Source organism: Choloepus didactylus, chromosome 1 (genome assembly GCF_015220235.1).
Source record: "Choloepus didactylus isolate mChoDid1 chromosome 1, mChoDid1.pri, whole genome shotgun sequence".
In the NCBI taxonomy this organism is placed as follows: Eukaryota; Metazoa; Chordata; class Mammalia; order Pilosa; family Megalonychidae; genus Choloepus; species Choloepus didactylus.
This window is the reverse complement of record NC_051307.1, coordinates 1,501,734-1,515,152: the sequence shown is the minus strand read 5'-3', so window position 1 is coordinate 1,515,152 and position 13,419 is coordinate 1,501,734.

Sequence of the window (13,419 nt, the reverse complement as noted above, 5' to 3'; positions counted from 1 at the left end):
CAGTGGTTCTGTTTTAATTTGCTGTCATTCCCTTTCCGTTTGGAAGTGCTACACCACATCCATTTACACTGAATCATAAAAAAATAACAGTGGTTCTTCTAAAGGCAACTGGCCTGTAAATGCCTGGCAGTGTGAGGACGGCGGGGTCCCGGGCAGGCGGGATGCTGCCCGCTGAGAGCGTCCATGCCCTCTCCCAGCCAGGGATGGCCCCAGCGGCGGCTGCAGCGGGTTGGATTCTGGAAATGAAGTCGGATTCCGTGGGAAGCCATTCCCTCTGTTCAGGGATCCCAGCTCAAAGGGCCCCACATGTGCAGGGGGGTGGCCTATCCTCCCCTCTCCTGGGGGTCAGTGAGCTCCCAACAAGTCTCCCTGCAGGTCACTTAACTGGGAGAGGGCACGTCCATCTGTAAGTGACATTTCCACTCTGCTCGGCGTGGCCATCACTCTCCCGGGCCCCCCAGCCCCGAGCCTGCCCCTGCCCTAAATCACAGGCCCGCAAGAAAGTGTCCCCAAGTGAGGATTCCCACTCACTTGGGCCCCCTGCACCAAGCACCCTGACATCCAGTCCCCAGAGCGTGCCCCAGCTCTTCTGGATCCTGCCATGGGGAGCCCCTTCCTCCCACTCCAGGCCCACCCTCACCCCCCAGGGATGCTGGCCCTTCTCCCCAGCCACTGGCCCCACAACCAGGAGAGTTGGGGCCCCCCTGAAGAGGACGTGCCCTGTGGGGGGGCCCTGCAGCGTCGGCCTCCATCTGACCCAGGAGGGGGGCCCTGCAGCTTTGAGGATTCGGGGTCTCAGAGCTCGTCCCTGGGGACGTCCATCGGATGTCCCGCCCATATTCCAGGTCCCGGGTTTTCCCAACCAGAACTCTGCCTGGCCCGGGGCTCTCAGCGTCAGGTTCTGGTCTGCCCCTTACCCGTGGGTCCAGGTGGCCTCCTCGTGAGCCCCCACCCAGCCTCGTTTTACTGCCCATTTTCTCGGGTCACCCCTGGCACCACCTGTGTTAGCGGGGCCCGCAGAGAAGCAGACACCAAGAGGGCATTAAACGGGCTGGGTTCTAGGAGGGGCACCCCGGAAGAGGGCCTGAAGGGGGCCTGGGAGGGGCCTGGGAGGCCGGGAGCCCATAGGACTGGCCCACGGGGGTCCGTGCTGGGCCAGCGACCCGGGCCGGCTGCAAGTCAGAGCCCTGCCGCCGCGGACTTGCCTCACTGCACAGGCCTGGGAGAGACCTGGGAAGGTGGGGCTCCCCCTTGGGTCCCTGCCTCGCTGGGTCCTCTATTCCCCAGTCAGACCCGCGACAAGGATTGTGGGGCCCAGAGGGTGACTGCACACTTTGTACATTTGCAGCTCGAGAAACACCCTCCAACATCTGTGGGCGCCCAGCACCTTCTTAAGGGGCTCAGCATCGCCCCTTTCCCTGCAGGGCCCCCCAGGTGTGTCCCAGCCTTCCTCCAGTCAAGGCCCTGTGGAAACATCCAGTGACCATCAGCACCCCACCTTCCAAACCGGGAACACGTGCCCCCTTTGGGGCGGCCCTGGGTGGCCACGGCTGCCCGCGGTGGTTTCCTCTGGGGGACACCTCCCCGACGAGAGGAGCATAGGACACAGCTGTGCCTGGGGCAGGAGGATGGCCAAGGGTGTGGGAGGGTATGGGGTGTGTGGGGGGTCCAGGGGCTGGGGTCTAGGGTATGGGGGTGCGGGATGCATGTGGGGGGGGGGTTGTGGGAAGGAGTGTAGGGGTTGGGGTGTGTGTGCATGTGGTGATGGGGGTGTGGGGTGTGGGGGTTGTAGTGTGGGGTGCATGTGGAGTGTGTGGGATTGGGGCTGTGGGGTGTGAGTGTTGGGGTGTGGTGTGGGCTGGTGTGTGGGGTGCACATGTGATATGCGAAGTGGGGTGTTGAGGGGCTCTCACTGGGAGCCCCCTGTCCTGCCTTCTCCCTGCGGGCAGGGCCTTGTTTCCCCCATCCAGCCCCTCCAGATGGCCCTGGCCTGTCTCCCCACCAGCTCTGGGAGGGCTGTGGACCCAGGGGTCCTGGTCCCCACAAGGAACGGCTGGGGAGGGGTTTGAGCCTTTCATTAAGAGAAAGGAGCATCTTCCCTCCAGCGGTCGCTGGGAACGGCCCCGTGACCCGGCCCGGCCGCTTCTCCTGTGCAGGGTGTCCACGGGCTGTGCTGGTGGGTGGCTGCTGCCCAGGACCCCCATGGCCATGGCCACAGGCAGCGAAACCTCCACAAGAGGGCAAAAGAGCCCCTCTGGAAGCTGCCTGCCATTTCCGAGGACAGAAAAAAGGGGCCCTGTCGCCAGCTTTGGACAGCACTAAATAAAAAGACCCCACCCCAGGGGTCATGTCCCAGCACCCTCTACCCCCCCAGCCACCAGTGCTTCCAGCCACAGCTGGGAAAGAACTTGGGGTTTCCAGGGCTGAGCCTGGGGCACCGGTTGTCAGGGGCATGGTGGGCAGGGCCAGGACACTTGTGGGGGGCTTAGGGGGCTGGGGGTGCTGAGTGTGCAGTGGGTCCGAGCGGTGGGTGGGCAGGCCCAGGGCCCTACAGAGCCGCCTACGGGGGGATGCCTCTCTGGGGAGCCACTGTGGGGTCCCGGGCCTTGTGCGCCCGGCACTCAGATGCCCGGGGATCTGCCTCTGTGGCCGTCAGCTCCATCCTGACTGCAGGGTTGGGGTACCAGAGGCCTCCATGTCCCGGGCTGCTAGAGCGAAGGACCCCAGTCCGGGAGTGGGGATGTGGCAGTGGCTGGGGTGGAGTCAACCCCAGCTCTGCAGGTTGGAGTCGGAGCTGGGAGAGCCACGCTCCGGGGAGGCCTGTCGGCTTCTTGCCGCTCCCCCTGCCCCAACGCGCCTCAGCATGGCCACCCCCAGCTGGGCCCTGGTGGCCACATCACTCGTCTCCTGAGCCCCCCCCCCTCTGCCTCCCTCTGACAGGGACCCCGTGGCTGCCCTTGGGGCCCACCAGGATGTGCAGGGCTGTGTCCCCACCAAGAGGCCCTAACGCGGTCACAGGAACCTTTTCCCAGGTGAGCTCACGGAGACGGGCTCAGAGCTGGGGCCTGAGGCCTGGGGGGCCACGGCTCAGCTGCCACCCGGGGGTCCCTGGGGGCTGGGTGGGGGGGCTCTGGGCTACTGAGGCCCGGGCTGGTACTCCTGGAGACCCCGCTCCGCCCACAGCCAGGGCCGGCCACTCGGACAAGCCCTGTGCTGCCCAGCGAGACAGCCCAGAAGCAGCGACTGGAGGCTTCACAAACCCGGGGCAGGGTGCAGGCGGGGGCGGATGGAGACCCCCGGCCGGGCTGGGGGCTGACCAGGCACCCCAGGGACAGCCTGGGGTTCCAGAACCACACGGGGGGACCAGAACCAGGCCCCCAGGGCCTGGAGCAGACCCCCAAGATTGGGCCCAGACGCCCCGGGTGGGGGGTAGCGGAGTGCAGGGGGTGGGGGGCCGAGTCTTGGCACCGGGCAAGGGCACGTTTCCCGGAGGTCCAGTGGTCACCTCTGCCCTCCTGCCTCCGCCGGGCCGAGCACCCCGAGCTCCTGTGCACCAAGCTCCCAGCACCTCGTTCTCACCCCGGGAGGAGGGCCAGGGCCCCCAGGGGACCACCCAGCCCAGTGGGGGAAGGAACAGGCAGCCCCGGGCCCCGCTGTGAGCGCAGTGGCCGGTGTGTGCCCGCGGCAGGTCGCAGCCCCGAGCAGGCGGCTCACTCGAACCCGGAGCTCGGGCCTCAGGGCCTCCGGCGGTGTCGGCAGCGGGAACTGGGAAGGAGGCGGCGGCAGCCCTGGGCTCCCCTCGGACAGGTGCTGATTCGCGAGGGCCCCCACCAGCCAGCACGGGGTGACGCGTCCAGGTGCCCCTGGCCACGCCCCTGCTGGCCGTGCTCGGGGTGGGTCCAGCCGTGTCCGTGACACGGAGCAGGGCTCTGCGAGCCGGGGTCGTGCTGCCCGGGCTCCGGGCTCAGGAGAAGCCGCCCCGGCCGGCCGGGCAGGGGTCTCGGGGCGTGGCCATCCAGATGGAGAGACCCTACGAGGAAAGCTCCGGGGCTTCTGAAGGCGACCTTCATTTGTTCGTTCATTCATTCATTCAAGGAATTGGCGGCAGGCTCTCTGGCCTGATGGGACCAACAGAGGCTTCGAGGGACACCCACAAATCACAGCCCCGGGGTCCAGGGAAAGGAGACCCCCGTGGTGCCCAGGGCAGGTGCCCCACCGGCAGTGGCTCACCAGGCAGCCCAGGCAGGGTGGGGGTTTCGGGACGGCGCATCCACAGGGGGTGGCCTGGGCTGGGTGTGCACAGACTTGCACATGTGCTCACACACACACACACAGACTTGTAACAACTTGGGTGTTTTTAAACTTTTGCAGATTCAATCCATAAAAAATGATGCCTCATTGCTGTTTTCATTCACAAATCTCTGATTTCTAGTAGGGTCTGGACACATCTACTCTGTCGGATATGTGTATTTCTTCTGTGATTTGCTTCACAGTATCTATGGCCAATTAGCTGTCTTGTCTTATTGGGGCACTTTTCGTATTCTAGCTGTTCATTTTTGCCAGGTATTTTGGAAATACTTTCTTCCCATCTATTGCTTGCCTTTTTAACTTTTATAGTGTGTTTTATTTTAACTTTACTTTGAAAAAAAATTGAAACATAAAAGTTGCAAGATGTATACAATGAATTCCTGTAGATCTTTCACCCAGATTTACTGCTAAAAGCTGTTTGTTGATGCTCAGAAGTTTTAAATGTGTGTGACATTACACAGACACCTCTCTTTCTTTGTGACTTCTGAGTTCTGTGCATTAATTGAAAGGTGTCTCTTACCTCAAGAGGATTAAAAAAATTTCCAGTGATTTCTTCTGATTCTTTTCATGGCTTACATTTTAATAGTTAGCTCTTTAATCCATCTGCAATTCGTTTTCAGGTTGTATGAGGTAGGGACTTAACTTTTTCTTTTTTTAAAATGTGTAACCTGTTGTCACTTCATCATTTATTGAGAAAGGTCTTTTTTCTCCACAGACTTGAAGTGACACCTGCATCACAAAGGGAATTCCCACTGATCCGTGGGTCCAGTTTTCAATTCCGCACAATAACACTAATTAATATCATGACGCGTTATGTAATTAATATTATGTAATGACATAATAACGATTATGGCAGCTTTACAGCAAGTTCCCTCCAATTGTCCTTTGAAAACCATTTCCCAACCAATCTTGCACATTTTCCTTCCCATAGAAGTTCAGAATCAGTTATTAAGTTTCAAAACATCTTGTCACAACCCCCTTTATCCAGTGTATGGAAGGATGAGTAGAAAAATGGCAGAAAACTAAAGGAAAAATAGGGCGGGAGAGAGGGGACAGTTTGAGTGTTCTTTTTTTACTCTTAGCTTTTTATTCTTATTTTCACTTTTTCTGGTACAAGGATAATGGTAAAAAAGATCGGGGTGGTGAATGAACAACTATATGATGGTAATGTGAACAATCGATTGTATACTTTGGATGATTGTATGGTGTATGAATAAATCTTAATAATAATAAAAAAAACTATTCCTCCAGAAAAAAAAAGAAAAAGATCCTGTTTGGAATTTTACTGTGATTCCACTGAGTTTATGGGTACCATTTGGAAAACAATCTGGAGTCCTAACCTGAACAGATTCTGTCTCTTGGCTTATTTAGAACTTCAGTAAAGTGCTCTCATTTTCTTTTATGTTGGAATTACTCAGTTCTTGCTGGGTTTATCCCTGCTGTTTTCTGGGTTTTATTGCTATCATCAGTGAGTGAGTCAGTTTCCCCTTGAAATGTTATAATAATGCATTGCTGTTTTAATAAGTGCTATTATAATTGACTGCTTTGCTGAATTTTCTTACCAATTCAAACAGCTTGTCAGTTGCTTATTTGGGATTTTCTAGGTAAATAGTCATAAAATTATGCAATTGATTGTAGTTTTATCTCTGCCTTTCTAAGTTGACACTTTGTAGATATGGTCTTGTATTATTATGCTTGCCAGGACTTGAGAATAATATCAAGCATTTTTGTCTTGTTTCTGACTGAAGTGTGAATGGTTCCAGTGCAGGGGGAGCAAACCTTTCATCTGGGTCACCTTTACTCCAGAGATAACTCAGTTTTCGTAAGTTCATCAGGGAATGTGTGTGATGACACAGAGAAAACAATCGTCAGCTTGAAGTTTCCGACATTTTCAAAAGCTGGCCGGGTCTGACAGCCGACTCTCGTCGCCCGTGGTGGTGGATTCTGTAGTCTCCGTGGACCCCGAGGCAGTGAGTGCTGCCCCTGGGAAACACCGGCTGCAGCCCCCGAGGCCCCGGTCTGCACCCGTCCGGGCGCACCCTGCTCCGAGTGAGCTCCTGGCTGAGGTGCCTCTTTCCTGTGCACTGCTGGTGTGTTCACAGGGAACTCGCAGCCAGCGGCTCCGTGACTTGTCCTGAGTGAAGCTCGTCTCTCACACACGTATTTTCTCCGTGCGGCACATCCCAGGCTTCTTGCACCTGGGAACACTGGACAGCAGTTCGGTGCTACGCTGGGGCCACTTCAAACACAAAATCACCGACAGAAGCACAAAAATGCAAAAAATGTGGCACTAAAAATACCGTGAAGAGGGCCCTGTGTACAGCCTGAGCGGAAAAGGAGGGCCAAGAGTGGCCGTGATCGACCCCGGCTGGGAGTGCCACTGCGGGGAAGGCCCACGGGGGCTGACCTGGGGGTTTCAAACGGAATTTAGCCGGAATCACAAACACGGAGCCCGAGGCCCACAGGCCAGCTGTGTCCCGAGAGCAGCCCGTCTAGCAGGACCTGAAGTCGCCCTTCCTCCCCGTTTGGTTCCCGATGTGGAACAGCTGAGGATGGCACCTGCCCACGAGGACTGTGATATGGTCACATGGGCTGATGCCTCTGTGAAATGGGGGACATCAAGTTAAGAGGGTCTCCGAGGCCCTAATCTTCAACAAGGCCTCCAGGACAGAGGATGGAAGGAGAGCAGGGGGCTCCCTGCAGCTGCAGGCCTGCGGGCTCACGCCACTTTCATGCCCGGAGTGTCCAGGCCGCCCCTCGGGAGGGGTCCCCTGCGGTCGCAGTTGACTTGTCTGGGGGGGGGGGTGGCGGCCGGTTGCTAAATCCTAGGCTCTCAGGACTGCTCGGAGGGTACCGGCGGCGGGGGCTCTTTCCCGGAGGCGAAGGCGAGGCGGGGGACTTGGCCAGGTCCCCGGCGGTGGCGTGCAAAGTATGGAGGGCGGCGAAAAAGGAACAGGCGGGACACGTTTCTTTTAGGGTGAAGAAGCCAAGAGAGTTTATTAGGGGAGAGTACAAGCTTATATCGGGCGGTTTAGAGGGCGGGGTAGCTGTAGAGGTTAAAGGCTTGGATTGGTTCTGAGAGGGCGCGGAGGTTGATTGAAAAGGGGCGGGAGTTGCTCCGGTAACGAAGAGGGTGGAGGGCGCGGGTAAGGCACGGGGGTGGGGTTTTCTCCGGCAAGCCCTCCCCAACGATTGTACTTTGGGGTGAGGAAATGGGGCCTGCATTCGGCTCCACTTTCTCAGGCCCGGGGGGCCGTGGAGGGCGCTACCACCCGTGCCCCACTACCTTTCCTAGGGGCTGATCAGTTCCCCTGGCCCAGGCCCGCCAAGTTGGAACTCGATAACAGTGTCCCGCAGTCCCCCACAGTGGTCAGGGCAGCTGAGGCCTGAGTCGGGGGTCTCAGCGGGCCGACGGCTCAGTCGAGTGGCTGTCCAAGCCAGCATGGGCTGTGCTCTCGCCAAGTGCCCAGCCTGGGTGGGTCCACCGGCAGCCGTCCCCTCTCCTCTAAGACCCCTGGGGGGCACCCCCTGCCCCTTCCGCACACACTGGTTGGGGCTGCCCCTTGGGTGGAGCTCCCACAGGCTTGGGCTCAAGGGGAACGTTCTGGGGTTCGGAGCTCGGCAGGCACAGTGGGTGATGACCAAGATGAGGGTCCCTCCACACTCGCCAATCCGTGACGTTGACACCCCTCTCTGCTGCTCCCCCCTTTGTATCTCCCCCTCCCTCTCTCTCTGCCCCCCCACCCCATCCCCCATCCCTGCCCCTCTGTGACCCAGCATTTGCTGCTCAGGGGGCAGTGTGCATGGGGATGGCAGAGAGCACTCCCGCAAGGGGGCTGGCACGGAGCAGAGAGGGCCCCACGGAGGTTTCCTGGGCTGCAGTTGATTGTGCGTGTCGGAGGACGCTGGGTTGATGGGACTTTGGAAGCCACCCGGCTCTACCGACACAGCCTCAGCTGGCACAGGTGCCCGTGCCTCACTCTACTGTCGGCCAAGTGCTTTCTGGACATGAGAACTGTCGGTGTGGCGGTCTGCCAGATCCCCAAACACGCACCGAGCCGTTTTGTGCATGTGCTCATCACACAGCTGCCCCGGGTCTCCCGGAGCCCACAGCCCCGCAGTGGTGCCAGCCTGGGTCTGGGGAGGTTTCCCATGGCAGGCAAACCCACCCAGAGCTCAGGCAGCATTTGGGACCCTCTCCTGCTGGAGAGGCCCAGGGACGGATGCTCGTAGTCAACTGGGGGTCCCATCGCCAACCTCAGATGCCCACCTGCAGCTCATGAGCCGGGAACACCGGGCGGGTAACGTGAGAACAAATGGCTGTGACAGCCCAGAGCCGTGGGGACGCCAGAGGCCGACGGTGCCCTGGGAAACAGCTGCTCGGAACGAAGCGCCCCCTGACCCCGAACCATCTCACTGTCCCTTGGGGCCACCCGCCCTCCAGAACTATCACACCATCGCCCCACGAGCCACGTGACTGTCCCCAGGATGCTCCCTCCTGACCGTCTCGCCGTCTCCTGGGACCACCCTTCCCCAGAACTCTCTAGCTGTCCCCTGGGGCTGTGGCCCTTCTTAGAGAGCAGCTCTTCGCCATCCGCCCCTCTCGGCCATCATCATCACCGCCTTGCCCACTCTCCCTCCACGGGAGCCCCCTGCCCTGAATGTAACCCCCACCTCCTCACCCCCCACCCCAAGCGGCGGCTGCTCAGGACGGTCTCACAGGAACCAGTGGTGTCTCAACGGTGGAGGACACACTTGTGAAAGGGGGAGGACCCCAAGCCAGCCCCGGGCCCCTGTCCGTGCCATCCCCCGTCACCCCAGATGCCCCAGAACCCTCCCCACTGCACCCCACCCTGCCTAGAAGGGGGAGAAGCCCTCCTGGGGAGGCCCCTCTCTGAGTCTCCTCTCCCCTCACCCCTCAAGGCCTCCCTTCCTTCCTTCCTTCTGTCATTTCTGCCTTCAATTTGTCCTTCTCCGTGGTTCGTTCCCACTGGCATAAGAACATTCTTTAAACCACAACGCAAAACAAAATAAAACGAAACAAAATGGGGCTGCCCCGGGGCCCGACCTCGCAGCCTGCCTGTGTCCTTTTCTCAGGAGCACTGTCACCACGAGCCGCCCCCACCCCTCTGTCCGCCCCCACCACCTCCCAGCACCCACTGATCCCCCCAAGGCGCCCACTCGAGCCCCCCACCTCCACGTTGCCAGTGCTCGCGGTCCTGGGCCTCACCCATCCCCTGTTGGTGTTTCCCTTGCAGCGGTCATGTTTGGTTTTGTTTTGGGGTCTCTGCCCTCCAGACTGCCTTGCTCTCTAGACGACCCCCCCAGCGTGTCCCCCAGATGTCCCCAGTGGATTTGCTGAGCTCACGTGGGAAGGGGCGGCCAGTGTGGGGCTGCACTGCCCATTGGGACCCCAGCCCAGGGCAGTTCCAACGGCTCCTTGGCCCATGCCCTGCCCAGGGTCCCCGGGGCCTGCAGGACCCCCCTGGGCAGCACCCCACCTCCTCGACCCCAGCACATCCAAGGAGTAAGCCGGAGCCGCCCGCCTGGTGAACACGGAGAGACCCTCCCTGGTCTCTGGGAGCGGATCTGGCTCGGGGCCAGGCCTGGGCCGGGGCTCGACTCCGCAGCTTTGGGCGGACGTTGAACTTCTCCAGGTCTGGGGTGGACAGAGCCTGCGGGCCCCAAAGTCGGTGCAGGCCGCCTCCCCTGAGGAGCCTGGGCAGAGTGCAGAGTCCCAGGCATGGCCGGGGCGCTCCCAGCACCAGGGTGCACCCTCCGCCTCCTTGGGGGTCCCACTGGCCCCAAGCAGCCCACAGCGCAGCTCGGACCCATCCCATGTGCCCTCAGTGCTGCCCCCATGATCTGGGGCCGTGGAGCCCACTCGAGGCCCCCTTGCTGGTGCTGAGCTCCAGGGACACGCTGGGGGGACTGGGGAGGCTGGGGCACTGGGCCAGGTTCCTGGGGGGCTCTTCTTCCCCAGGACTGTGCAACCGAACAGCTGCCCACTCGGGGGACAGGCTCCCACCCTCGGCCCAGCCCGTGGCAGCCCTGGGGACGGTCCTTGTGCAGCCTGCAGGTGGGTGCGGGAGGCTCTGCCAGGAGAGCAGGTGTCCTCCACGGAGCTGGGCGCCGGGGACCTGGGGGCTTGCACCCTCCCCTGGCCTGGGGGGCATCTGGGGGGCCCGGCAGCTTCCACTGGAGGTTTGGGGAGGCTGGGGGGCTTTTCCTTTTGTTCCCATGAGCCAGACACGCCCCTCAAACGGGCCACCTTCACGTCCGAGTGTACGGCCGCTGCTGCCCACCTCAGGTCCCCAAGACCCAGCCTCCTGCCCGCCTGCGATGGGGTGACGTGCGGGGACCCCGGGGGCAGAGTGGTGGGCTTGAGGTGGGGACTGCAGCGCCTCTTGGGCCTCTGGGCCTGGCACTGGTCCCGCTTTGCCTCCTGCTGCCGCCACTGCAGTGCTGGACATGTGCGGCTTCCAGGGCCCGGGCTCTGCTGAGAGCGGGGAGCCCCCCGTTGCCCCCCAAGGCTGGGAGCCAGGGCAGCCTCAAGCAGGACTCCCAGGCCTCCCTGCTTCACCCCATGGCGCAGATGAGGAAACCGAGACACTCAGGGAGGGGTGGGCCGGCCGCCCTGCTCACCCGGTGATGAAGCTGTGACGCGCCCATGGAGCCCCCCGTCTGCGCCCTTCCCCGGAAGATGCTCGGGATGCCGGGGAAACGAGGCCGGAGCACAGTCGGAAAACTGCCAGCTGCTTTGTGGCAATGAGGAAGGGCCTGGGGGCCCGGTTCCCGCGCGGTGGTCTCGGTTACACGGTCTGCCAAGCTGAAGGGGGGCCGGGGGCTGAAGGGGACCTGGCCCCCGAAGCGGGCGTTGGGGCACACCCTCCACCCTGCGCCCCTGTCTGAAGCCTGAGCCCCGAGCCGGCTCCCGGGATGGGTGCGTGGGGGCAGCGCCGGCGGCCGCCCGGCTAATGGCTTTTGCACACCGCGTGGACTTGGCTTTCCGAGTCCCTCCCTCCGCCCCGGCCAGGCCGCCCTGGACCCCGCGCTCCCGCCTCCTCGCGTTGCCTTGTCCAACACACGTCGGGCGCTGGGGCTGCTGCTGGGGTGGGGAGCAGCGCTCTGTGGGGCACGTCAGAGAAGAGGCCCCCCGAAATCCCCGGGGGTGGGGTCTTTCCCCCGAGCTGGCCCCAGCTCCGTCACTCGAGGCTGATCACCTCCCTGAAATCCGAGCAGCTCGGGCAGCCCACGCAGCCCCTTCCCCTGGGCACCGCTGCTCCCATCTGCCCAGACGGAGAGCGTCACCACCTCCTTGTGACACTCTCTCGAGTCCCCCCGTCCCCCAGCCCCAAACCCTCCAAGGGCCCCCTCTGCTCCCTGACCAGGTCCCCGTCTCCTTCAGCGTCCTCTGTGCTGCTCACCCCCCGGGCCCATGGCCTGAGCCGCTTGCAGGGGCCCTGGGGTCTCCTTACGGGAGGCCCTGAACCCACTGCAGAGGCAGAAACAACTAGAAAGACCACGCGAGGCCCCAGAGCGGAGCTGGCTGAGCACATTACAGGGCATCCCCTCTGCAGCCACCCGAGAGAATGTCCCGAGTGTCTGGTGGGCAGGAGGGGTGCGGCAAGGGGGTGAAACAAGGTGAGGGCGGGTGTGACAACCTAGAGACATTTTAGCATCCAAACACTATTGAAGAGGTGCATGTGTGCAGGTGTGTGTACATGTCTATGTGTGTGTGCATGTGTGTGCATGTGTGTGCATGCATGCACATGTGTTAATGTGTGTGTGTGTGTGTGTGTGTGTGTGTTCTAAGAGGGCATGGAGGACTGGGTTGCTGACACAGGTGCAGGAGCAGGGAGGAGTGGGCTGTGGGCAGAGGAAGGAGGGTGTGGGAGGGGAACAGCCAGGCAGAGACAGGAACGGGAAAGCAGACGCCCCCACCCTGTGTCCACGGCAAGGACGAAGCTCCGGGCCTGGCCCGTCTGACCAGCCCAATTTTGCCCAGGAGAGGGCAGCCCTCCAGGGCATCTGGGGGTCACTTGGGTGGCCCAGGCCCTAGAAATGAAACGGGACCTGGCGGGCGACTGGTGTGTGGCCCGGAAGGAAGGCTGGCAGGCCCCCGTGGAGCTGGCACTCTAGAGTTCAATCTGCTATTACGGCGTTTCAAGTTCCATCTTCCTTAGGGGCAATGCTCAAATTTCCCAAGTTGCCTTGTAACAAACATTTGGAAAGCAAACCTGAGGGCCTCGTCATGTGAACTTCTGCTTTTTTTTTTAAGAACATTATTCGGGTATTCTCATTATAAAACCATGCGTGTATTCATTGTAGAATATTCAGAGAAGCAAACCCAGAAAATCAGAACCATATACAATTTGGCTCCCTGGTGATAACATTTGGACCATCCTTCCAGACTTTTGGGCAAGGGGATGTGTGGGTGCCGGTGGAGACGCACCTGCCACTGCTGACCCCAGCTGCGGCCGCTGACCCCCCGCTTTGGCTGCCCTCTCCATGCGCCGCAGGACACGGCACGCCCGCCTTGGCCACGTCGCATTCCCTGTGGATTGTCTTTCTTTTCCTTATTGATCCGAGTGAGCTCTTGCTTTGTTTCATGCCTTGCAAGTATGTTTACCACTTTCTTCTTTGCCTTTTCTGGAATTAAAAACAAAAAGCCATCTAAGCTTCCAGCAAATTTATTTCATGCATGTAATTAGTTCGTTTGTTTGATTTACCTAATGGCTAATACAATATAATTAAACTCCAACCTAAGAATTTGGATGGATTTGTCTGTACATTTTTAATATATTATTTGATGTAAAGAAACTTTTTTTTTTACAAAGTCAAATCTTTGACTTTTTCTTTTCCTCTTCAGTGTCAAGCCTAGAAATGTGATCTGTGCTGTTCTAGTTTGCTAATGCTGCCAGGCTGCAAAACACCAGAGATGGATTGGCTTTTATAAAAGGGGGTTTCTTTGGTTACACAGTTACAGTCTGAAGGCCATAAAATGTCCAAGGTAACACATCAGTAATCGGGTGCGGTCGCGTCTACTGTGTCGGGGGGCGGCCGGTTGCTGAACCCTCGGCTCTCGGCGTTGCTCGGAGGGTACCGGCG